Genomic DNA, 27400 nt, shown 5'->3' with positions numbered 1-27400 from the left:
TAACTTTTTGATGAAACTGCAATTATTTCACACACAGGTTACACATTTGTCTTCATTCTTACCAATGCTTGCTATTGTAAATTATTTTAACAGGAGTGAGGAAATTTCACTGTGACTTTAACTTACATGACCATAATTAATGAGACCTTAAGCATCTTTTCATATTTGCTAGTGCAGTGTGTATTTAAGTTCTTTTTCAAGTTGAAAAGCATATATATATATATATATATATATATATATATATATGCCTTTTATTTCTTTATGTGTGTTGGTGAGTCATAATAAGAAATCTGGACAAGGCACAGTGTTGGATGCCTGTTAATCTAGAGCCTTGGGGAGGGTGAGGCAGGGGGAATACAAATTCAAAGCTATCCTGAACAACTTATTGATACCCTAAAGCAACTTAGGAAGACCTTATCTAAAAATAAAATAGTTGAATAAATAAATAAATAAAGGTATGGGGATGGAGCTCAGTAGTTAAGTGTCCCTGGGTTCAATCTCTGGTATCAAAAAAAAAAAAAAAAAAAAAAAAGGTCTTTGACCCAGTTTCCTGGCACTAACCTCCTGATCCTTCAATCTATGAAGCAGTGAAGCAGTGTGTCTATTTGCAGCCAGGGAGGTGAACCATGATCTATGATTTCTGGGTGGCCCCGGATGGCTGGGTGCAGTGGAACCAACTCTGTGATTAGCTCATTGGAACTTGTGCCCTCCCACAAGTTTGGGGAGGATTGAGGATTTGGGAGGATTAGTTCCAATGAGCTAATCACAGAAGTTGATTAAACTTGTGGGAGGGTACAAGTTCCAATGAGCTAATCACAGAAGTTTCAGGTGATCACCATGAGCAATTCTTTAATAAATCATTAAATGAAAAGCAAAAGGACAGGGGTTAAAGACCTTCCATGTTGCTGAAGGTGCTGGGAGGTGGGACCTGGAGAGGGCATCAAGGGACATGCTCTTTATGACTTCTTTTACCTGATTTTTGTCACCTGCCTGTTCAAGTTTATTATTTAAGATATGTTTGAAAGATAGGCTTTGGGGTGAATTGGCAGTACTAAGTACACTCCTTTCTGACTCCTGTGAGCCACATTAGAAAAAAAAGGGGCCTTGAAAGCTCACATTTTTTTAATATTTATTTTTTAGTTATCAGCGGACACAATATCTTTGTATGTGATGCTGAGGATAGAACTGGGGCCGCACACATGCCAGGCGAGCGCGCTACCACTTGAGACACATCCCCAGCCCTGAAAGCTCACATTTGTGTCCATGAACATGGGAGGTATTTACATCTTCTTGAGTCATCTTCAATTTCTTTATTCTATCTTCTATAGATTTCATTGTAGAGATCTTTCACCTCCTTGGTTAGATTTATTCCCAGGTATTTTATTTTCTTTGAGACTATTGAGAATGGAATAGTTTCCTTGATTACTTTCTCTGTAGATTAATTATTGATGTATAGGAAAGCTAGTGATTTTTTATGTTGATTCTGTAACTTGCTACTTTGGCAAACTTGCTTATTAGCCCTGATAGTATTTTGGTGGTGTTTTTTTGATATTCTAAGTATAGGACCAAATCATCTGCCAACAGTGATAATCTGACTCCTTTCTTTCCTACTTTTAATCCCTTTATTTCCTTCTCTTGCCTAATTGTTCTGCCTGGAATTATATTAAACAGGAGTGGTGAGAGTGGACATCTTTGTCTTGTTATTGATTTTAAAGGAAATGCTTTCAGTTTTCTCCTGTTTACTGTGGGGTTGGCTTTAGGTTTTTTCATATACACCCTTTAGGGTATTGAGGTAGGTTTCTTCTATCCCTAGTTTCTTCATTGCTTTTATTTTGTCAAATTTTGTGCTGAATTTTATCAAAGGCTTTCTCTGTACCTATCAAGATGACTAAATGATATTTGCCCTTAATTCTACTTATGTGATGAATTACATTTATTGATCTGTGTATATTAAACCATCCTTACATCTCTGGTATAAAACCAAGTTGATCATGATGTACAATCTTCTTAGTATGTTGTTGAACATGATTTGCTAATATTTTATTAGGTATATTTTTAAAAAATCTAAGTTCATCAATGATAGTGGTCTGCAGTGTTCTTTACTTGATGTGTCCTTATCTGGTTTTGATATGAGAGTGATACTAGCTTCATAGAATGCATTTGGAATGCTCCATTCTTTTCTATTTCATGGATTAATTTGAGGAGTATTGGCTTTAGTTATTCTTTAAAGGTCTAATAGAATTCAGCCGAGAATCCATCTGGTCCCAGAGTTTTATTTTTTGGAAGGCATTTTTTATGGTTTCTATATATCATTCCTAGTTATTGGTCTGTTTAAGTTTTCTATGTCCTCTTGATTCAGTTTTAGCAGGTTGTATGTGTCTATTTCTTCTAGGTTTTCCAATTTATTGGAATATAATTTTTCAATATAGTCCCTAATGTTCTGCTGAATTTCTGTAATGTCTATGATTTCCCCTTTTTCATCTCTAATTTTATTTATGTAAGTCTTCTGTCTTTTAATTTTGGTTAGTTTGGCTAAATTCTTATCAATCTTGTTTATCTCAGAGTTAGTGACTTTATTGCACAAAGTGTGTCCACTGAAAGCCTATTTCACTGAAAGCCCATTTCTGTGCAAGGGCAAACCTGCATTTACTTCCCCTTGGCCAGTCTTTCACATCCCCCTTTTGCAGCTGCCTGCTCTTTGCAGTAGCATCCATTGGGCTTAGACACTGAACTTCTGCTGAAATCCAGAAGGCCTTGGTGGAAAACTCTTGTGTCCAAGATGAGGACAACCTGGTGTGTGTAGGACAGGGAACCTCCTGGCAGTAAGGAGGCGGGGCTTATTGCCCCATGAGGAAGTGCCACAGGTCAGAGCAGTGCCCAGAGCCCAGCCAAGTGTAAGATCCCTTCTGCAGTCTTCCTTTCTGCCTTTCTCCTCTGAATTGCTTTCATGTATGCTATGTAGAAGTAGCTCCCATTCCACCTGTTAATTGGTATAATTCAGACTCAAGATCAGAAAGGCAGGGCCTGGGTGTTTACTCAGCAGTTCTCAAAACTCCTTACATAGGCTCAGTCACTATTCCTAGACATAACTTTGTCCCAGCCTCAATATCATGTGTAAACACCACATCATGCCTATCAGCTTCTGGCCCCACCATATTGCAGGGCCCAGTCTTAAATGAGGGAAAAACCAAACCCACTTGCATCGGACACTGAGGAATCTCAGATCCAAAGCTTGAAAGAAAGGTTTAAGTCTTGAAAGGGGGAATAGCAAATGAGGGCATTTAGTTTTAATTTTTAATTTTAATTTTCTTTTTATGTGGTGCTGAGGATTAAACCCAGGGCCTCACATATATGAAGCAAGCGTTCAGTCACTGAGCCACACTACAGCCCCTCAAGTGAGGGCATTTACTGCATGGTTCTCCAAACAATGTGGGGTACATTGAAATATGGGCAAGTACGTATGTGGAATTACGTTATGGATGCAGTGACTTGAAGCGTGAGTACAAGCTGAATACAGAGCTATGGAGAGGGGAGCAGGATCCATGCACAGAGGGTGGCGGTGCTAGAGCCCCAGAGTGCTTTCCAACCCTGAAAGCACCAGCTCCTCGCTGCCCATCTGGTGGGAACCAGGACAGCACTGCCACCGCCTGGCGCAGGTGGGAAACTACAGCTCAGAGTTGTTAAGTCACATAGCCAAACCATGCAGGCTTGGGCCAGGGTGCAGCGGAATTAGAACTCAGAAATCACGACCTGGAATGCAGCCCTTTCTCCCACTCCAGCGCCCTGGATTGACTTTATGGAGCCTGGAGGGCACTAGCCCTTCCCAGGTGTGGCTTCAGGGGTTCCGGGTCTCCACGCTCTGCTGCCAAAAAGGTCCTCTGTTTGTGTCACCCATAGGAGGTACCTGCAGACAGAAGCCAGGTTGTAGGTTTCTGAAAGGTGCTTGGTTTATCCTGCACTGGAAACTGTGGGCCTAGCATCAGCGCACCACGGCTCTGCCCTTTCTCCTCCAGGCTCCCCAGCCCGAGGAGGTGATCACCTGTTCTGCTCCACTCCCACAGAGCTGCCACCAGTCTCCGGGAGGCAGGGACACTCTGCTCACCCAGAGGATACCTGCAGGATTCCGGTGGGTTGGAGCTACAGTTGCTAACCTCAGGGCCACTATGGCTCAATGAAAAATGAAGGGAAAAGTTAATTGGAACAACAGATGACATCTCTGCAGCCTCTGGACACAGAGAAAGTTGCTCAGATGGCAGAGTGTGCAAACCCCAACAACTGCTAAACCATCCTTTTAGATCAAAACATGGGATGATGGGCTCTATTTTAGCTAAAATATGCAAATGTATGTTGAATAACCAGAACAGTGAATTTCAGAGGTTGTGCATCAGGACTAGGTAGTGGAATAGCTCTCTTTGCAACATTAAACAAGCTAATCAATCAACAGAATCCAAGCTCAGGATGCATTTGCAACCTGGGAAAGAGATGAAATTAAAAGTTGGGATGGAGGTATGAAGCTGTAGCATAATGTCCTCTAAGCTAATCAGAGGTGAGACATAGGGGCCCTAATGACAGCCACCTCCAGGTTCTCCCCTAGTTGTGGTTCTGTGGGGATCCTGGAGTTGCCTCCATGTTTGTCTGTTGTTCCCCAGGAAGCTCCTATCAAGAAAGATGCAGGCCTGGGTTGTTGTGCTTGCATTTTTCTGAGTTTACCACCCACATCCAGAACTTTTTAATCTCTTTCCATAGGCAGCAACTGTATACTGAGCCTGAGTTTATCAGCTACATATACAGGTGTTTCTATTCAGAATTCACTTTTCCCTCTGTGAGGTATGCAAAGGTAAAGGCAGTCCAGAGTAGAGATCTGGGGGAACTCAGAGACACCAGGGCCTCCATGGCATGGATTCATAGCAGTTATGCTATTTGTTCACCCATTGAAGCACATCCTGATTGCTTAAGGTTTTGGGGCATTGTGAACAGAACTACTATATGTAACGGTGTGCTGTTATCTCGGTATACATTTTTGAGGCAGTTTTCTATATTTTTAGGACCATATGGTGACACCATGTCTAACTTTGGGGAAAATGCCCAGGTTTTTGATAGTGTTGAACTGTTTTGTGCTCTTCCAGCAACGCACAAGAGTGCCTGTGGCTGTTCATCATCCTCATGGTTGATACTACACTTACTAAAGACCTTAGCAGCTCGGTAGGTGTGCAGTGCACTTGGGGTCTTAGTTTGTCCTTTCCTCATGACAGGTGATACTAAGAATCATTTCTATGCTTCTTTACCATCTCGTATCTTTCTTGTGAGTTGTCTGTTCATATCTTTACCCATTATGTTGTCTTATTGTTGAGTCTTACTATATTTTGTACACAAGTTTGTTTTAGATATATACTTTCCAAAGATTCCCCCAGTCTTTGATTTGTCTTTTTATTTCCTTAATATGATTTTTTACAGAAGAATTTAATACAGTCCACATTATAAGGTTTTTCTTTCATGGATTTCTTGTTGTTATTGTTTGTTTGTTTGATAGCAGGGATTGAACCCAGGGTGCTTAACCACTGAGCCACATCCATAGCTTTCGTGGATTTTGGGGGTGGGTTGTATTTAGAACCTCATCGTGAAACATGTGATCATGCACATCTTCTAGAGTTTTACAGTTTCCCATTTTAAATGCAAATCTAGAGAGTATTTTGATAGGTTCTGGCATCCATATGTGTGGCTTCTTGAAATGTGTGTCCTTTTGAAGTCAGTGATGTCTAGTCTAAGTTTAAAAAGAGCGTGTTGGGAATTTCTGGAATGCACTGAATCTTCAGATCAGGTTTGAGGTAGTTTCATCTTAATTATATTGAGACCTGAGCAAAGACTATCTCTGTATTTATTTATATTTCATTTGATTTCTTTATAAACATTTCAAGATTTTGTGAAATGATTGTACTTTAATACTTACATGTAAGTACTTCAAATTTGGGGTCTCTATTTTAAATATTAATGCTTTAAAATGTTTCTTATTCCAGTTTATAAATTTCACTGTTTCCCCTACATGATGGCTGAAATATAGGAAATCAATGAAATTTTGTCTATGGGCCGTGTACTTTGCTGCTTGCTATCTCCATCCATTCTGATCAAGACATAGGAGGTAGGCTCTATTTCTTTTCAATCCAAAATCATGACCTGGAATAGTCAGAACTATGAATTTAAGAGCTTCATTGTGCCTAGCACAAGGGGGTGCAGCTCTGAACAGTGAACACCCAGCATCCTGCACTGCCCACAGTGGCCAGCAGGGGGCACTCAGAACAACTTTCTCTGATCAACTACTTTTGGGGGCTGTGTTCTGTGCCCTAATCAAACTTCCTTCTCCTGGGGATCCACCTGAGAGATGCCACATCTAGGGACTCCTAGAGGCTCTATCTAAGGTGTAGACCAGAGTTTTTTTTTTCTTTTTTTTTTTTAAATTCTGGGGAGACACCTGGAAAGATACCATGGACTGGGGATGCCTGGTGGATATGTCTACGGTGAGGGCCAGAGCTTCCTTCTCCTTGGCACCTACCCATGGAGGCTCCACTGTGGATTCAGGATGACTGAGGTCTATGTGAGGAAAACATGAGGAAGAAGCTTCCTGTGCATTGCCTGGTGGGCTGAGAAGTAAGTTCTGCCATGTTCTTTACTTTCTCAGGTAATATTTTAGGAGAACTTATTTTACAACTGTATTTCTTACTGAGGCTTTGGATGCTCATTATCATGGTATGTCAATGTATTTTGTGTGGCTTGAGTGTCTGAGGACACAAATGCCCCCTCAAGATGGTGCAGGGAGGGCCCAGTGCCTGGAGTCTCATTGGGGCCTGAGGGTAAGGGCTCTTGAAAATGCAGCAAGAAGCTCTCAGGAGCCCCTAGGGTGAGAGATGCAAAAATTATGATGGATTGCACTACCCAGAATCCTGGGTAACTGTAGAATCATCACTGCAGTTACCAGAGCCTTCTGCAGGGAGGGCAGCATGGTCAAATGACAGACTGTGCTACCCATAATTCTTGGGGACCTGCAACTTGCAGAGACCTCTGCAGAGAGGGCTGTATTGACAAAAAATCAAACTATGCTGCCAATTACTTTTGGGTGCCTGCTCTGCCCAGGAGCCTCTGGGGGTGAGATTTTTAAGGGCAGAATACCAGACTTCAATGCTCAGAACTTCTGGGGATGCCTACATACTCTGTAACCCTGTAAGTCCCAGAGGATTTGGTGGTGATGCTTTTGTTGGTAGAGCTCACTTCCTAGAATCTCCAGGGTCCCAGGGAAAGCATGGGGTCTTCAGCTCCTGTGATCCTCAGCAGGACTGTGCAGGGCAAACACTAGACTGCATTACCCAGAACCCTCAGGGACTGCAGCTTCCAGAATCCTCTGTGGTGAGTGGGCAAACCACTGAACTGCATTACCCACAATCCTAAGGGGGAACTTTAGTTTCAGAATTTTCTGCAGTGAGTAGGAAAAACACAGGACTAAATTACCCACAAATCTCGGTGCCAGCAGCTCTCAGGATCCTCTGTTGTGAGGACTGTTGGGCTGAGAGCTTAACTACAGTATCCAGAATCCTTGGTGGGGTGTGTTGCCCAATAGTATGCAGCCTGCAACTCCCTGAGGCCTCCCAAGTGAGAGCTGTGCATTATGCAGGTCAGACTACACTACCTACAATTCCTGGGGACACACTGGTGAATGTGCTGCCTATAATTCCAGGAGGCTTCCACAGTGAGGTCTTCAGTACCAAGACAAGCATGTGGCCTTCAGTTCTCATGGCCCTTGCAGTAGGGGCATGTAGGCAAAACACTGGACTACCTTATCCAGAATCCTCAGCGGGGATCACAGTTCCCAGGATCTGCAATAGTGAGGACTGCAGGGTAGGGAGCTGAACTACACTACCTAGAATTCTTGGAGGTGCCCTGTGTCCATGTGGCCTGGAACTCTCAGAGGCTTCCACAGTGAGGGCTATGGAGGTAGAGGGCAATACTATACTACCCAGAATCCCTGGGGGCCTGCAGCTCCCAGACACCTACCTTTTGAGTACTGCAGGGGCAAGCTTTGTATTGCACTACACAGACTCCTCAGGGGTGTCTAGGTAGGCTTGTGCTACACAGATCCCAGAGCCGTGATGGGGGTGAAGTCCACTTAGGTAGGATGGATTGCACTACCCAGAATAATCATGGCCCACAGCTCTCAGAGACCTCTGTGGTCAGAGCTGACTGAGTAGAACTGACTACAATACTCAGAATTCCTGGAGGCTCCGAGCTCTAAGTAGTCACTGTACAGTTGAACATAGCACCAGGCTATAATACCCAGGATCCTTGGGGGATTGCAGCTCCCAGAATCCACTGTAGTAATGCTGCATGGGCAGAACACCAGATTACAGTGTCTAGAATCCCTAGGGATGCCTGAGTGACTGTGTAGCCTGCAATTTCTAGAGACCTCTGCAGAGGGTGCTGCATTGTAGAAGACTGGATTACACTACCCAGAATCCTGGGTGGGGGTATGAGGTTGAATGTGCTACTTGAAGCCCCCATAGACCTCTGAAGTGAGGGCTGAGTGGGCAGAATGCCAGGCTACACTGTTCAGAATCACTAGGGGTGCCTGAGTAGCCTGCAGCTGGCCTCTGCAGCTGGCCTCTGCAGCTGGCCTGCAATGTGGAATACAAGACTGCACTACCCAGAATCCTGATGGTATGAGGGTGAATGTGCTACTTGTAGCCTCTGGCTTCTGGGGTGAGGGCTGCACGGGTAGAACACCAGAGTCTACTGCCAGGGTTCTCCAGGGTGTCTGGGCCAGCACATGGCACACAGCTTCCATGGTCCCGAAGGGCAAAGACTGTGAGCAGAGCACCAGACTACACTGTCCAGAAACCCTGAGAACCCTGAATCTGTGTAGCCTGAAGCTCCCAGAGGCATCCATGGTGAGAGCTGGGCAGGCAAGACAGACTGAATGATCTAGAATGCTCATAGGCTACTGGGAATTTGGTCTGAGCTCAGGTTCTTCTACCCTCCTACAGTGGTCACCCTGGGCTGGGAATTAACAGATTTTCTTAAAACCCCTGATTCTGAATTGGAGCAGTCCCTGCCTAAGTCACTCTGTCTCAAAGACTACACATCCCAGAAGCCTCTGAGGTGGTCTGTTTCTGGCCTCTGCCCTTGGGCTGAGGGTCTAGACTCCCTGTAGCTGCCTCCCTTTGTGCCTCTGCCTGCCTGTCTCAGGCTGCTGCAGCACTTGGCCTGGTGGAGTGCAGCGAGGGGGTCTCCTGGACTCCATTTCTCCTCTTCTGAGATTCCACTCCTCAGGTGCCACAGCCAGACCTAATTAGAGCAGTGGGAACATATTTTATTCATTAACTGCTGAGGGTGGAAGAAGGTGCTGACATTCACCAGGGAGCCAGGAGAGGCCCTGCATCTGAGCTGGGAGGAGCTCCTGCACAGCGCATGGCCAAAGGGGTGTGGTCAATAAGGGGCAGGGCCTTGCCACCATCTTTAATGCTGCCTCCTTGAGAGTGAGGAGCTGACTTCCCCCTCAGGACCAACCTGGGAGAGCACCAGTCCTCAGAGTGTTGGGTCACTCCACAGGGAGTGGCAGAGCTTCCTTCTCAGAGCAGATTGAGAGAGACACCCAGGTTGCGGACTCTCATGGGTCATGCCTCCAGGGGCTCACTGAGCTCCCTTCTCCTCAGAGCAGCCTCAGTGTTGATTCTTGGCTTAGGGACTTTCGTGAGTCGTGTCTCTAGGGATGCCTGGGGTTCCCTTCTCCTCAGCAGCCTGAGAGAGACACTTGGTGTGCGGACCCTCGTGGGCCATGTCTCTAGGGGTGCCTGGGGTTCCCTTTAACTCAGTGGCCTGAGGGAGATGCCTGGTGCGGGCACCCTCTTGGGTCATGTCTCTAGGGATGCCCGGGGTTCTGTTCTCCTCAGAGCAGCCTGAGGTAGGTGCCTGGTGTGGGGACCATTTTGGGTCACATTCTAGGGACACTGGGGGGCTCCCTCATCCTTACAGCAGCCTGAGGGAGATGCCAGGCCTGGGGAGCCTCGTGGGTCATGTCTCTAATTAGGCTGGGGGTTCCCTTCTCCTCAGAGCAGCCTGGGGCAGACGCCAGGGTTGCTGTGTGCAGCGGAAGGGGGCGTGGCCAACCAGGGGCGGGGCCTCAGCGCCATCTTTAAGGCCGCCTCCTTGAGAGTGAGGGGCTGGCTTCCCCCTCAGGACCAATCCAGGAGAGCCCCAGTCCTTGGAGTGTTGGCTCACTCCACAGGGAGGGCCAGAGCTCCCTTCTCAGAGCGGATTGAGTTCCCAGGTTGGGGACTCTCATGGGTCATGCCTCCAGGGACTCACGGAACTCCCGTCTCTTCAGAGCAGTCTCAGTGGACTCTTGGCTTAGGTACTTTTGTGAGTCGTGTCTCTAGGGATGCCTGGGGTTCCATTCTCCTCAGAGCAGCCTGAAGGAGACGCCTGGTTTGGGGACCCTCGTGGGTCACATTCTAGGGACACTGCGGGACAACCTCATCCTTACTGCAGCCTGAGGGATATGCCAGGCCTGGGGAGCCTTGTGGGTGAAGTCTCTAAGTAGCCCTGGGTTCCCGTCTCCTCAGAGCTGCCTGGGGCGGTTGCCAGGGTTGCTGTGCTTGGCCAAAGGAGGCATAATCAATCAGGGGTGGGGCCTCGCCGCCATCTTTAATACCGCCTTTTTGAAAGTGAGGAGACTGCTTCCCCCTCAGGACCAACCCAGGAGAGCCCCATTCCTGGGAGTGTTGGGTCACTCCACATGGAGGGACAGAGCTCCCTTCTCAGAGCAGATTGAGAGAGACCCAGGTTGGGGACTCTCGTGGGTCATGCCTCCAGCTCACGGAGCTCCCTTCTCCTCAGAGCAGCCTCAGCAAGGACTCTTGGCTTAGGGACTTTTGTGAGTCATGTCTTAGGGATGCCTGGGGCTTCCTTCTCCTCACATTGGCCTGAGGCAGATGCCAGATGTGGGGAGCCTTGTGGGTCGCAACTCTATGTAGGCCCTGGGTTTTCTTCTCCTCAGAGTGGCCTGAGGGAGATGCCTGGTGTGTGGACCCTCTGGTTTATGTCTCTTTGGATGCCTGGGGTTCCCTTCTCCTCTGAGTAGCCTGGGGGAGATGCCTGGCTTGGGGCCTTCATGGGTTATATTTTTAGAGAAGCCTGGTGTTTTCTGCTCAGAGCAGCCTGAGGAGATGTATAGCATGGGAACCCTCATGGTCATGTCTCTAGGGACACCTGTGATTCCCTTTTCCTCAGAGCAGCCTCAGAGAGATGGCTCAGAAGCTTCTGGCAGCTCTGGCAGCCGGTGAGGAGATGGTGGGAAGCATGAGGAGCAAACCCTGTCCTGGACCTGAGAGCTGAGGGCAGCCTTGGCTGTCAGCCCCACTCTGTCCTTCACAATTTCATCCTGGCTCCCTGTGCAGCAGTGACCCTTCCTTAGGCTGTGACCCTCATCATCTTAACATAGTGACCCAGGGTGGTTTCTAGGGAACCTGGCAGGGAGGAAGGAGGAATGTACAGCTTAAGGGAAGGGGACCCCAGTCCACTTCCTTGTTTTCCTTAGTGTTTAAATGGTTTGCTTTTTCTTGCAGTGTTAAAATAGTAGAAAAAAATATTGAAAAGTACATATGTTAACAACCCACTATGTTATTTTTTAAAAAAAATTAATTTTTATTTTTGAGTACTGAGGATTGAACTTAGTACTTATCTTTTTTTTTTTTGTTGTTGTTGTTGCATGTGACCACTGAGCCATATCTCCAGCCCTATTTTGTATTATAGAGACAGGGTTTTACTGAGGTGCTTCATGCCTTGCTTTTGCTGAGGCTGGTTTTGAAGTTGAGATCCTTCTGCTTCAGCCTTTTGAGCTGCTTAAGTTTAAATATATTACTTCTAACCAAGCCAGAATTTATTAAAAATACATCTCATGTTTTTTGTGGAATGAAACTCATGAACCACATTTTTCTTTTTCTTTAATCTCTGCTTAGTTTTTTTTCAATTTTTTTTTTAGTTATAGAAGGGCACAGTATATTTATTTTATTTATTTCTTTTTATGTGGTGGTGAGGATCAAAACCAGTGCCTCACACATCTAGGCAAGCGCTCTACCACTGAGCTACCACAGCCACACGTTTTTCTTTTGGTGGAGAGTTTAATTAGCAAGAAGCCACCCCTCCAGGACCCTCTTGCTAAGGCCTTCCCCTCCAGACCCTGCCTCTCCTCTAGACCCCACCTATATTCTATGGCCCTGCTTGTCCTCCTTATCCACCCTTCCCCCTCCTTCCTACCCTGCCTCTCCTCTAGGTCCTACTCATGTTCCAGGGCCTGTCCCTTCCTCAGGTCCCACCCCTCTGTGAAGCCCTGCCCCTTGTGACTCATTTTCCCCCTCCTTCAGACCCTGTCTCTCCTTCAGATCTTTCCCTTCTTCCTGTCCTGCCCCTCCTCCAGACCTCACCCCTCCTCTTTTAAATTTTTTTTTGTTGCACATGGACACAATGCCTTTATTTTGTTTATTTATTTGTATGTGGTGCTTAGGTTTGAACCCAGTGCTCTACCACTGAGCCATAACCCCAGCCAAACCCTCCTCTTTAAGACCCTGCCTCTTCTCCAGACCCCACTTATCTTCCAGCCCCCCCTCCTGACCTTCCATCCCCCTCCTCCAGACTCTGCCCCTGTTAGTCTAGGATGAGCAGCTCCCTGGCTGCTGTGCTAATTGGCAATATATTCGTATGGTGCACAAATAACATCTGTTGTATAAACACTGACATCCTGCATTGGATGAATTATCTTGACTATTATCAAAATTTGACATACCATAAAATAAATTTAGAAAACTCACCTTTCTCTCTCTTTTATTCTCTATAGATCATGAACATTTGAAATAAAATCAGAATTTGTTAAAGGGCAGATGACAGCCAGCCTTGAGCCCTGATGATCCCAGGATCCCATCCAGTGGGAGAACTCTAAGTATCAGTCCAAGCTTTTGTATGCTAATTGATTCATTATTTTTTCTTATTTTAGAGTTATTTTGCTATGTAATTCCCCATGGCCTTCAGTTCTGTGTAATAGGTTTTTCCTATTCAATTTTTAATTAATATTCTTTCAATTTTCTACAGAATTTTAAAAATATTTTTTTAGTTGTTAGTGGATCTTTTTATTTTATTTATTTATTTTGTTTATTTATATGTGGTGCTGAGGATTGAACCCAGGGCCTAACACATTCCAGGCAAATGCTCTGCCTTTGTGCCGCAACTCTAGTCCTGTATAGGATTTTTAATTCTGTGAACTTCTGTTTTTTTTATTCATTTTCTATTTGATTACACCAATAAGGAATATTTTAAAAATTTAGTTTACTTTGTTTTTGATTGAGACAATTGTTTTGTTTGAGAGAATTGTCTTGTTTGGAAATGCTCATAATCAAATGATTTTAATTAATTTCCTTTTATTAAGACATGTTTGAGACTGGGTGTGCAGCTCAGTGGCAGAGCACTTGCCTGGCATGTGAGAGGCCATGGAGTCCATTCCAGCACCACACACTCAGAAGATGTCTTTGACAGGACTCAAGCATGAGAGGTATAGTTTCAAAAGATCATGTATTGGGGCTGGGGTTGTGACTCAGCAGTAGGGCACTCGACTAGCACGTGCAAGGCCATGGGTTTGATCCTTGGCACCACATAAAAATAAGTAAATAAAACAAAGGTATTGTGTTGAACTACAACTAAAAGTAAAGAAAAAATTTTTAAAAAGATCATGTATTTACACATATACACATATACCAAAGTGCCTCTTCCAAATTCATATGAAATTATTCTAAGAAAATTTCAAATCAGTTTTAAAAGAGAAGAGGGATGATGATATTTTTAATGTTAACCATTGATATTTCATGATATTTAAAACCACTATAGATGAAATCTCGTGAGATGGAAATCATTACAAAATGTAAGAGACAAGTCAGTAGCTGCTTTTTTGTAATTCAGATACATTTACTCAAAATAAGCTTTTAAAAAACATATTTTCTTCTTTTCAAATTTAGAAAGCATTTTCATATGTCCTATTAAAGTTCTATATTCATCAGAAAGTTCTCTTATTCCTTGCATACAAAGGGATGGGCCTTCTAATGAGCATGATACTTTATGTTGTCAGGAATTCTTGTGGGAGAACTCTTTAAGTGTTTTGCCTCTGTTCAAAGTATCATTTAAAATGTATCAATTTGCTTTTGATTTCAGAAATTTGTCTGTCTTTTGAAATTATGTATTTATTAGTATTTAGGGTTATTCATGTAGGAAATGCCATGATTACATTTTATCCTAATGTTGGCGCCCCTATGTGCTTATAAGGTGGCTTTCAGAATGCAGTTTAGTATTTCTCTCATATTTGTTGGATTCATTAGAAAAGTACATGCACTTTTGATCATATTTAAATGGTTGCATTTGAATTATTAGAAGCAGAAATTAGACATGTTAGTATTGTGAGCTGAACAAAGTGCAGGTTTACTTTCATCATTTTGAGGAGGCTGACATAATGGCTTCTGCCTTGTTCTGTACATGCCATAGTTGTCAGATGTCTCACCTGGAGAATTTTTTTTTTTCTTGGCACTGGGGATTAAACCCAGGTCCTTGCTTGTGCTATGCAAGCCCTGAACTACATATGTCCCCAGTCTTTGTTACAATTTCATTTTGAGACAGGGTCTAGCTGAATTGCTAATGTCAGCCTCAAATTTGTGATCCTTCTGCTTTACCCTCCCAAATAGCCAAGATGACAGGCATGAGTCAAAGTGCCTGGCTTGTCCTGGAGTATTTTGATATCAGTATCATATGTTTCCAATGTGTTAATAATTTCCTAAGCTAGATTATGTTCATTTTTCTTATCAACAGTCAATAAATCCTTTTTGTTGTTTTTTGATGGTATGCTTAATGTGAATATGGTTTATGATGTGACACCACTGTTTATGGTGATCTAGTTATGCAATTCACTGTAAGGAGAGTATTTTGATTCTGAGAGTCTCAAGTGTTTTAGGTCCAACATGTTTCCTTAAGAGGAGTGATTATTCATTTTCTATTTGATTATAAAAAGAAGACACAAATTCTTTTTTTTTTTTTTCCTTTTGTGGTTCTGGGGGTTGGTCCTAGGGCTTCCTGCATGCTAGGACATCTTTCTACATCCCCAGCCCCATAGATCCTTTAGTTGTCATCAGCTTCATGATGAGCTAGTGACAATAAAATTACTTAGAAGTTCAACTAGATTTAGACTCATACAAGAGTGTGGGCATCCATAGCTCCTTGTGATTTCTAAAAGGTAAAGTGTCTTCTCACAGCACAGCAGCATCTAATATAATTTCTGGACCAAGCTGACACCTCTGCTTCTCTTGGCTCACCACTTCATGCAGAGTTCTTGGAGGAGATGACTATTTCTTTGACTATTTGTCCCAGTCACAAATATTTGATTATATTGCTGCTAAAAAGGTATGCATAGAAATAAAATAGAGACAAGGATTCTTTGGGATAAATGATTCAGACACAGTGAGTCAATTTGCATTAGGACTTTTTTTATATATAAAGTCAGTCTTTCAGGAAAGTTAAACCAGGAGTTGAAATAGAATCTCTAAAATGTCATTTTTTTCTCCTCTATTGATCAAGTTTTAAGAAGGCAAACCTAGAACCTAGTGACAGCATAAAAATATAAGGAGTTTATTTATGTTATTACTTCAACATGAAATATGTAAAAGAAGCACATACTTTGAATTTTATATTAATTTGAACTATTTGATTTTTGTGTTATGAATGTTCATAATAAAATACAGAACTAGCTAAGAGTGTCAGTTACCAGTAATTAACTGTATGAATAATTAAACAAGTAAGTGTTTATTTAGAGGCAGGTTCTCACAGAGTTACTTAAGGCCTCACTAAGTTGCTGAGGCTGGCTTTGAACTCGAAATCCTCCTGCCTCAGCCTCCCAGGATGCTGAGATTACAGGCATGTGCCACCATGCCAGGATTAGTTTTATCTTTATACAGAGATTGAAAAGAAAGTGTAGAGATTTCCCAGGTAGCCTCAATCTGGTTTCTTCCCTTGTTATGACTTAGGTGAGCTGTCTCTAAAGTGTTAACATCGTAGACCATTTGTCATGAAGAAAAAATAATGGTATGTTAACATTAACTGAAGTCACATATCCTTTGGATTCTCAGTTCTGTGTCTTCCTGTTCTAGGATCCCATCTAGGAGCCAACGTGACATCCAGTCATCATGTCTCCATAGACTTCTCTTGGGGTGACAGTTTCTATGACCTAGAGAACATTGAGGATGACTTGTCAGGTATTTTTATAATTTTTTTTTGGAATTTTCCTTTTTTCATATTTAAACTGGGGCTGTGGGTCTGGGGGAGGCAGGTAACAGAGGTGAAGAGCTGCTCTGTCATCTCTTGTCCTTATTGTCATATTAGTATTGACTGTGCCCACCTGGCTGAGGCAGTGCTTTTCAGGTTTCCTTGTGCTTCTCATATTTAGCCTGGGGCTATTGGACTGGGGGAAGCTGGTCACTGAGATGAAAAGCAGCTCTATCATCTCCTGCCCTCAAGTTGAAATGGTAGTATTGATTGTGCTCACCTGCTTGAGGAAGGGACTTTCAGGTTTCTTACTATGAAGTTACTCTTTTTTTGAATGTCCACATTGTCTGTTCTTCTGGAGGAAGTTGTAATGCAGAGCCCACGCTTAGGGATCAGAGAGTTAGCTCTACCTCCTTGATGACTGTGTCTCTCTCAATTATATGGAATTCTTCTGCACAAGAGGTTTCTACTCAGCCTCATTTGTTTGTGTATTCAGTCATTTATATATATCAGTCATCTGGATAGTTTGATTAAGCTGTTTTTTGTTCTCCCCCCCTTTTTAAATACTACTTTGTGGCTCAATTCATCCCTACTTTAACCATTGGGAATTCTTTCCATTGGAGATCTTTCCATTATCTCCTGTTGTCCTTTAACATATTTTCTGGTTTTGTCCCAAAGTTTTTTCTTTCTGATATTTAAATTACCCTGACTTATATATTTACTGTGTTACTCTTAGTATCAGCCATTTCTTCAAAGAGTCATGGCTCCTTTGATTGGAGAGTGATATTAAAATCTTTCATCTGGCAGGGGCTGGGGTTGTGGCTCAGTGGCAGTGTACTCATCTGGCATGTGTGAGGCACTGGGTTCGATCCTCAGCACCACATAAAAATAAACAAATAAAATAAAGGTCTTTAAACAGTGTATAAAAAAATATTTCATCTTGCATCTTGATCCACACAACTGACAATGCAAAGAAGTTTATGTGTATTCTAATCTTTTCATACCCCCTAGTTATAACTATGTTTATGTGGAACCATCTGTGAATGTATTAAGCAAAATGTGAGTTTATACTGATCTGCAGTCAATGGATTCTGACCCATTATGACATAGATCCCTCTGCCTTCATCCCTTGTTTATCATAACTTCTCACCCCATCAGTGGGAAATCTAGCTCCCAGTTTCTGCCATATAATTAATTCATTGTTCCATTATGAGCAATGAATTCATTATTGCTCCAGATTATGGGCTGTGACATAATAAGAAATACACATTCAGCCTCTGCACCCAGTTCCTGGTGCAGCACTCCTAAAATCTTTATATTTCCTGAGTGACAGAGGTGTTAGGAGCATTTTTTTGTCCTAATATTGATTCTTTTACCTTGGTTATTTGCACAGAGCTCCTAAATCCTGCAGAATCTCCTGGGGGCCTAGGAGGGGCTTGTGCTTTAATAAGGACTTTTGGTGTGCTCTAGGGAAGCTTCAGGATGGAGGATGGTCATGAGAAAAACCACAGGAAGGGTAGTGCACCACAACTCCATGTAGATGGAGACTCCTGTGCTGGGAGGCACCTGTGCCTCATCCTGCACAACCCTTCCTCTGTAATTTTGTCTTTTCTAGAATGTCATAAAAGGTAAACCATACAGCATGTAGCCTCTTCAGCCTGGCTTATTTCACTTAGTGTACCAGGTAGAATTTATCTATTTCTCTGTGTAGGGTGGTAGTTCATTCCTTTATATTCTGTGTTGGTTATGCATTCAGGTATCAGAGGACATTCTTTTTTTTTTTTTTTTTGAATTTTAATATTTATTTTTTAGTTTTCAGCGGACACAACATCTTTGTATGTGGTGCTGAGGATTGAACCCAGGCCGCATGTATGCCAGGCGAGCACGCTACCACTTGAGCCACATCCCCAGCCCTGGGAGGACATTCTTATTTGTGATCTGATCAGCATCATAGAGCTGCTATTCATAATTATATGCTAGTTTTGTTTTGACATACTTTTTCAAAGAATTTCTCTAAAAGAAGGTGATTTATAGGGACACTGTTGGGTTATAGATTGGACTTTTTTGCTTTGGGAAGAACTGGCACATCATCTTCCAAAATGGCCATGCCACATGTTCTCCTAGTAATGCCTGAGACTGCTGGTGTCTCACATCCTGCAGCTGTTGGTGCACTGCTGTTTCTTAGAGATCAGCAGTTCTAATAGCTGTGCCATACTACCTCACTATTGTTTTAATTTATGATTCCCTGATGATATGGGATGCTGAGCATCATTTTGTATAACTATGTGCCATCTTTTACAGAGTAGGAAAAAAGTGTGTGTGTGTGTGTGTGTGTGTGTGTGTGTGTGTGTTTGTGTATGCATGTGTACATATGTGAGTTGTGTGTGTGTGGTGCTGGGGATTGTACCACAGGGCTCACATAAATTAGGCAAGTGCTCTACCACTGAGCTAATCCCATCCTTTAAAACATTTCCTAGGCTGGGCTCAAGTTTGCAATCTTCTTGCCTCAACCTTTTCAGTAATTGGGGTTGTTGGCATGCAACAGTGCACTGTGTAAAAAATTGAACTTTATAAAGTCCATCTTATTGGTATTTTTTTTTTCAGTCAATTGGTATTTGGTATTGTGAGTTAAAACTCATCAGCAAGGACTGGCGAAGTAGCTCAGTATTAGAAAGTTTGTACAGCATGTGTGAGGCCCTACATTCAAAACCCCCCCAAACAAATATACACTACCATTACTAAATCTAAGATTACATAGATTTTCTTATTTCTTTCCAGATTTTTTTTTTTTTTTTTAGTTTTATCACATTTTAGTTGTGGACTATTATGAGTTAATTTTTGTAGGAGTTTCTGTTTGTGTCTACATTCATTTCACTTAATAAGGTTTGAATAATTTGTTCAATCACCATTTCTTAAAAAACAAGGATACTGGGTTTCATTTTAGTTTGAATTTCCAAAATCATGGCCTTGAGTAATCTAGATACAGTACTGAATTTCATCCATTTCTCAGGAATGTCATGGGGTGCCCATACACCACTGAATTGAAGCATTCTGTGCTGGGTCCTAATGACCACCAGAGGGTATGTGCCACTTTCATGGATATGGCAGTGTCATAATACTGTTACGGTGGAGTGATAATGCTAACATGTTGTCTATGTGCAGCCTATAATGCTAATGTATTATCCATAGTAGCCTTTGATGCAATTGTGACCATATGTGGCCTCTAATACAAATATAGTGTCCACAGAGTAGCCTTGAACACTAATATAACAGCTTCCATATTAATATAATGTCCACATCATGGCCTCTAATACTAAAATAATATTCATAACATGACATCAAAAACTAATATAATAGCTACCCTGTGGTCTCTAATCCAAATATAATATACATACTATAACATCTAAAGCAAAATAGTATCTCCCTGTGATCTTTAATACTAATATGATATCCATAGTGTAGCACCTAAGGCTAATATAATAGCTGCCCTGTGTCCTTTCATGTTTTTATGGTATCCATAGCTATTATGGTTTAGATATGAGTTATCCTTTAAAAAACTCATGTGAGTCAATGAGATAAAATTTAAATGTGTAATGACTGGATCCTGAGAGCATTAACCTACATCAGTGCACCAACTTAATGAAAGCATTAACCTAATTATCCACTGATAGGGATTAACTGGGTGGTAACTGGACAAGGTGGGTAAATGGTGGCATTCCCTTGAGGTTAATATTTTGTCCCTGGGGAGAAGAGCGCTCGTGCCCCCCTCCTTCTTGTTTGCCAGCTTTTCTTCTCTACAGTTTTGGCAATGATGTTCTGCTTCAATTTGGACCAAGAGCTCAGAGGTAGAGTGCTTGCCTAGCATGTGTGAGGCACTGGGCTCAATTCTCAGCACTGCATATAAATAAATAAAAGCCCATTGATTACTAAAAATTTTTTTTAAGTGAGCAATTGAATTGTGTGTCTTTGGAGTGAGACCTCTGAAACCACGAGCAGCAAATAAGCTTTTCCTTTTTAAATTTTTTCTTGTCAGATCTTTTGGTCACAATGGTGAAAAAGCTGACTAAATCAGTGAGTGGGTTTTTGCTATGAATAATCTATATGATTCAGTAGTCTTTAGAAATGGTTTGTTGGGGGAGAAAGTTTGAAATATTTAGAGATAAAGCTGGGAAAGGTTTAGTAAGTTGCAGGTGGAGCTTAATGAGGGATTCTGGTGGGTTCTCAGAAGTCTAAAATGCCAATAGGATTGTAAAAAACAAAGAATGGAGTTGTAAGGTTTCAGAGGAAGAGGACTGTATTGAAATACGACTAGAGGGCATTCATATTACACTCTTGCTAGGAAGTTGTCTACATTTTGCCTGTGTCCTGAGACATTCTATGATGTTGAATTAAAAGGTGATGAACTAATTAATCTGGCAAAGGAAATTTCAAGGCAACACAGCATTCAGGTAGTGAGATGGATATTGATGGTGACCTTTAGTCAAATTTACTGTGGATCAGATCAGAAAGCAGAGCAGAAAGATTTTAACAATTTCCAGTTTGCCCAGAAAAATGTAAAACTGGGATGAAGGAAGTTGTTATTGTTCAGGACATTACCACCACTGCAGAGATGCTAAATTACTTTACCCAGAGACAATATAAAAGATGGCTTGTGGGCATCTTAGGAATTGAAAAGATCTCACCTATCTCTGGCTCAAGGTTATAAAAGTAAAAATTCTTTGAGACCATTTGTGCACCTGCTTGAACAAGAGGGTTGGGAAGTTGTTTCACCATGCCAGGCACTCAGAGGATACTACAGCCATAGTCATAGAAATCTTGCCTACTGGTTGAGATGGTAAAAGAACTTGGCATCAACCACATGGTGCTTTTTCTATTATCTTTTTTTTTTTTTTTTTGATTGGGGGAAATTGGAGTTAGGGAGGTTTGGAGGCTTTCACTGAGATTTCAAAGGAAAACCTGGGAGGCCAGGAAAATGGTTAGTTGCTGTGGGCAGCCTCTGAGAGTGTGATGTATGAAGTGAGAAGGCAGCTGGAACTGTAGTGGAGACCCCCAAGATTAAGAGATTCCAGTACCATGGAGAGTGTGCCAAGGAAAGCTGTGGGAATCAAACAGATGTGTAAGCTGAGAGAGTCTTGTGGGTTGCAACCAGCAAAGCCATAGGGCAGAGCTGCACAAGCCCTTTTGGAGAGAACATCACCATGCCATGTGCCTCAGATGCTGGTTGTGGAACTATAGGTTTTGTGTGCCCAATTGAGTGTTAGTGTTTGTTTGGTCCCACTGATACCAGTCTTGGAGATTAAGAACAGGTCCTTGTTTCCCTGATGTTGAAGATTAAACACCCGTGAAATGCTTAGGTAAGCATAGAAACCAAGTTTTATTTAAGAAAGAAATGAAGATAGACTTCTCCAAAGAGAAGGGAGCTCAGAGTTGAATGTCTGTGGGGATGGGTGTGTCTTGCTCTTTTATATACCCCAGACCCCCCACATATGTGCCTAAGGGCAGGAAGAAGCAGGAATGTGACATATCTGGTCCCCCCAGGCTAGGCAGGGTTGCATGCAGATTGCTTTTTCAGCAAAGAAAGCATGTGGGGAGTCAGTACAGTGGGCTTATTTTATATAATTATTCTCTTAACCTTATGTTTCCACCATCCTCATCTATCTCTCCTTGACACCACCCCTTCTTTAAAAGACCCTGTGCTGTTATTTGTTGATTTTTATGTAATTTGCTTTTGATTTTTATGGGAGCTCATTGCAGAGAATTTGCCTTAAATCTCAGAAGAGACTTCGGACTTGGCCTTTTGAGTATGTTGTTAAGAATATATGGACTCTTGGGCTGGGATGTAGCTCAGTGGCAAAGCATCTGCCTTGCATCCACAAAGCCCTGGGTTTGACCCCTGGTAATAAAAGGAGAGAGAGGGAGAGAGAGAGAGGGAGAGGGAGGGAGGGAGGGAGGGAGGGAGGGAGAGAGAGAGAGAGAGAAAGAGAGAGGGGAGGGAGAAGGGAGAAGGGAGGGAGAGAATGAGAATATGAGAATATTTTGTTTCTTGGAAATGGACTCAAAATATTTTGCATTGTGAGTGGTGGACCTGAGCTTTTCTGGGCCAGGGTCAGAATACTATGGTTTAGATATGAAAACTCGTGAGAGAAAATGCAAGAAAGTTTGCAGGTGAAATGATTGGATAGTGACAGCCTTAAACTAATCAACATGTTAATTCACCCATAAGGAAAACTTAATAATTGTAGGTAGGTAAAGTGTGGTTGGAGGAGCACTGGAGGCATTCCTTTGGGAATATATTTTTTCCCTGGTCTCTCCTTCCTGTTTTGGCCACTCTCTTCCTCCACACCCTTGGGTGAGGTGATGGTGTTCTTTCTCACTTCAGGCCCAGAGACATGAATCCACTTTCTGTGAATGGAGACTTTGGAAACTGTGAGTGCCAAATCAAAATTTTTATTCTCTAAAATTGTTCTTGTCACAAATTTTAGACACAGTGGAAAAAAAAACTTACTAAAACAACACTGCCTAGAAATAATATAATAGTGGCCCTTTGACTTTTTATGCTAATGTAATATCCATAAATAGCATCTAGAATTAATTTAATAGCTACCATATAACCTTTAATAGTATTATGATATCAATACTATAGTATCCAAAAGTAATATAAGCCTGCATTCTGGTCTTTAATACTGTTTCCACAACTCAGTTCTTATCCTCAATGTCAATCCTATAATGAGTGCACAGTTTTGAGAAAAAGGAAAAAGAAGGTTTATTGCTTTGATAGCAAAGGAGAAACACAGGGGACTCCTGTCCCAAAGTCTATGATTCTGCCCATCAGGAACAGAGGCCTTTTAAAGAGATTATTCAAAAGCTACTTCACATGTGTTCTCTGTCTGGAATTGTAATCTACTTGTTAATTTCAGAGATAGTAATTTCTGAGATCTTCTTTTACCATCCCCAAATTCTGTATGACTTAATTCCTAAGGTGGATACTTAAGGACAGAGAAATCTTCCTAAATGGGAAAGGTAATCCTGTTTCCCCTGTGATTAGGGAGGGGAGAGATTAGGGAGGAGCATAGAGAGAAATAAAGAAATATATATATCAAGTGCTCTACCATTGAGCCACAACCTCAGCCCCAAGAAATATGTCCTTTTAAAAAATAAGTTGGTGGGGGAGGTGGTAGTTTTGGCTCAGTGGTAGAATACTTTCCTAACACATAAAATAAATAAGATAACAGGTATTGTATCCATGTACAACCCAAGCCAAAAAATTTTTTAAAAAGACAACTGCTTTCAATTTCAATATTCTACTATATTAGTCATTTATTTTTAAAAAATCAATAAAAATATTCTACTATATTAAAAGATAGTTACAGTGGATGAAGGGAAAGCAAGGAACAAGAGATGGGTAATCGAGAAATGAAAGACGGAGACCAGGCAGAGATACACCCCAGAGTTTGTCAGAGCTGACAAATAATGGCCATCTCTCTGTAGGAAAGAGAGGCAAAGCAGGCTTGAATTCTGGGATTTTTATAGGGCAGGTACAGGATTCAGAGCCCGGAGGATTCTAATACTAAAGGTTAAGGTTTGGGTTGGTATGAGGGAGTGATGAGCCTTTCTCAGAAAGGGCCTTGGGTGGGAAAGTGAAACTTTTTCCTTAAAATGGCAGCTGTCATTTAAGATGGCCATCCAGATGCTAAGCAAGCACCTTATAGTGGCAGAGCAGAAAGGGCTATATTCAAAGTATAAAGTGGACCACTGTAATAATACTACTATAATATCCATAATACAGCAACTAAAACTAATATAGTAGCTGTCATGTTGCCTTTAATATTAATGTAATATCATAATGTGGTCACAGGGCAGATTTTATATTAGTTTTATAGGCCATTGCATGGATATTAATATTAAAGGCCAAAAGGCAGTGATCATATCAGTTTTGTATGCCATAGTGTGCACGTAATATTAGTGTTAAAACTGAAATAAGAGCTGCCTTGTGCCCTTTTATTTTTTTTTTATTTTTTAAAGAGAGAGTGAGAGAGGAGAGAGAGAGAGAGAGAGAGAGAGAGAGAGAGAGAGAGAGAGAGATAATTTTTAATATTTATTTTTTAATTCTCGGTGGACACAACATCTTTGTTGGTATATGGTGCTGAGGATCGAACCCGGGCCACACGCATGCCAGGCGAGCACGCTACCGCTTGAGCCACATCCCCAGCCCCCCTTGTGCTCTTTTAATACTAATATGTCATCTATACTATGGAATTATAACTGATATAATAGCTCCTCTGTGAACTTTATAACTAATATGATATCCATATTATGGCATCTAAAACTGATATATTAGCTGAAATGTGGAATTTAATGTTAAGATTATATCTATCCTGTAAACCTAAAAGTAATATAATAACTGCCCTGTAGCCTTTAATATTAATACAATATTCATATTATAGCATCTAAAACTAATATAATAACTACCCTGTGGCTCTTAGTATTAATAGTATATCTATATTATAACATCTAAAACTAATATATGTGCCCAGTGCTCTTAGTACTAATATGATATTCATTAAATAACATCTAAAAAACTGATGTAATATATCTTGTGGCTTTAAAAAATTTTTTTTAGTTATAGATGGACCCAATGCCTTAATTTTATTTGTTTGTTTTTTTTTTTATGTGATGCTGAGGTTCAAACCCAGTGCCTCACATAGGCAGGTGTTCTACTACCGAGTCACAACAACAGCCCCTCTTGCGGCTTTTAATAATAATATAATATCCTTATATAGCATCTAAAAGCAATATATTATCTTTCATGTGGCCTTAAATATTAATATACTATTCATACTATGATATTTATAACTAACATAGTAGCTGCCCTTGGTCTTTAATATTAGTATAATATTCATATAGTGACCTATAAACCCAATATAATAGCTGTCCTGTGACTTTAAAAAATTTTTGTTATAGTTGTTTTTATTTACTTTTGTAGATGGACACAATACCTTTATTTCATCTGTTTATTTTTATGTGGTGTTGAGTATCGAACCCAGTGCCTCACATGTGCTAAGCAAGCACTCTACCACTGAGCTACAACCCCAGCCCTATCCTGTGTCTTTTAATACTTTTAATGTAGCATCAAAAATTGATAAATTACCTCCCTGTGACTTTTAATATAAATATAATATTCTTACTATAGCAACTGAAACTGATAGCACAGCTGCCCTATGGCCTTTAATACTAATATAATTCTATAACATTTAAAAGTGACATAATATTTGCTTTGTGGCCTATAATATTAATATGATATCTATAAGAGCTTTTAAAACTGATATAAGAGCTGTCCTGTGTGGTGTTTAATGATGATAGTATTTTAAAGCTGATATTATATCTTTCCTATTCCCTTTAATCTTGATAACTTATCCATATTAATACATTTAACACTGACAAAATGACTGTACTATGGCATTTTTTTACGTCTTTTTTTTTTTTAGTTTTGATGGATCTTTTAAAATTTCATTTATTTATATGCAATGCTGAGATTTGAACCTAGTGCCTCACACATGCTAGCCAAGTGCTCTACCACCAAGCTACAACCCCAGCCCATACTGTGGCCCTTAATACATTTATAATGTCCATATTATAGCATGTAAAACTGATATAATAGCTGCCTGTTGCCTTTAACATTAATAGCTATACAATGTGTATAAAACTAATAGTTTCCCATGACCTTTAATACTTACATATTATCCATATAATAGCATCAAAAATTGATATTACTTGCCCTGGAATTTAATATTATAGCCTCAATGTAGCATCTCTAACTAATGTAATAGCTTCCCTATGGCCTTATATAATCATTCTCCTGTGGCTTTTAATATTAATACAATATTCATATTATATCATCTAATACTAATATAATAGCTGGCAATGTGCCTAAGGTATTAATATGATATCCACATATAGCATCTAAAACTAATAAAATAGCTGAATTTTTTGTCCCTAATACTTATAAGAGATCCATAGTATAGAATCTAAAATTAATAGAGTAGCTGCTCTGTGGCCTTAAACACCAATATGACATCTATTTGTAGCATCCAAAAGTGACATAATAGCTTCCCTGTGGCTTTATTGTTAATAAGATAACCATACTATAGCATTAAAAACTAAAATAATATCTTACCTTGCAGCCTTAATATGATATGCATACTATGGCATTAAAAATTAATGTATAGGAACCATGTGGCTTTTAATATTAAAATGCTGTGTATTTTACAGCATCTAAAATGAATACTATACACACACACACACACACACACACACACACACACACAAACTATAGCTTCTAAAACTGACAAGGTGGTTGCTCTGTGGCCTTTAATATTAATATGATACCCATAAAGTAGCATCTAAAACTATTATGATAGCTGCCCTGTAGGGTTTAATATTAATATTATATCAATAATAATAATATAATATTCATAGTATAGCATCTAAAATCAATATACACACTGTAGCATCTACAACAGATATATTAGCTGCACTGTAGCTTCTAACATTAAAATAATTTCTGTAGTATAGCATCCAACACTAATATAATAGCTGTATGATGGACTTTCTTACACCCTCTCCAAAAAACAAAAACCAAAAATTAATAAAATAGCTGCCACCTGACTCTTAATGTTTTATCCTTACTATAACACAGTAAACTAATAAAATAGCTGTAGATAGTAAAGACTGAGCTCATGAGGTTTCAGAGGAAAAGGCCTCTGTTGGAAATTGGATGAGAGGCCATTCTTGTTATATTCTAAAAAGTTGTCTACAGTTTGCCTATGTTCTGAGATGTTCTGTGAGGCTAAATTTAAAGGTGATAGAGTAATTAATCTGGCAGAAGAAATTTCAAAGCAACACAGAATTCAGGCAGTGACATGAATATTGCTGGCAGCTTTTAGCCAAATTTGGTATAATAATCAAAGATCATAAAGCAGAGCAGAAAGAACACCTTTTAATTTGGTCAGAGTTAAACTAAATTTGTGAGTCAAACTGGAGCTTAGGAAGTTGTAATTGTTAAAACATTCTG

At 41.0% G+C, this 27400-nt stretch overlaps 1 pseudogene across 1 annotated transcript in view; it reads right to left on the bottom strand.

The window, feature by feature from the left end:
• Positions 1-8527: 8527 nt before the first annotated feature.
• Positions 8528-27400, bottom strand: part of LOC308638601 (olfactory receptor 6E1-like) — a 63058-nt pseudogene continuing 44185 nt past the window's right edge. Inside the window, exon 2 of the transcript in view lies at positions 8528-8845. The product of the transcript in view is annotated as an olfactory receptor 6E1-like (transcript). The remainder of the gene's footprint in view (positions 8846-27400) is intronic.

This window comes from Spermophilus citellus (genome assembly GCF_964194105.1).
Source record: "Spermophilus citellus genome assembly, chromosome: 19".
Lineage (NCBI taxonomy): Eukaryota > Metazoa > Chordata > Mammalia > Rodentia > Sciuridae > Spermophilus > Spermophilus citellus.
Note: the sequence above shows the minus strand (reverse complement) of the source record. Positions and strands in the feature narration are given on the sequence as shown.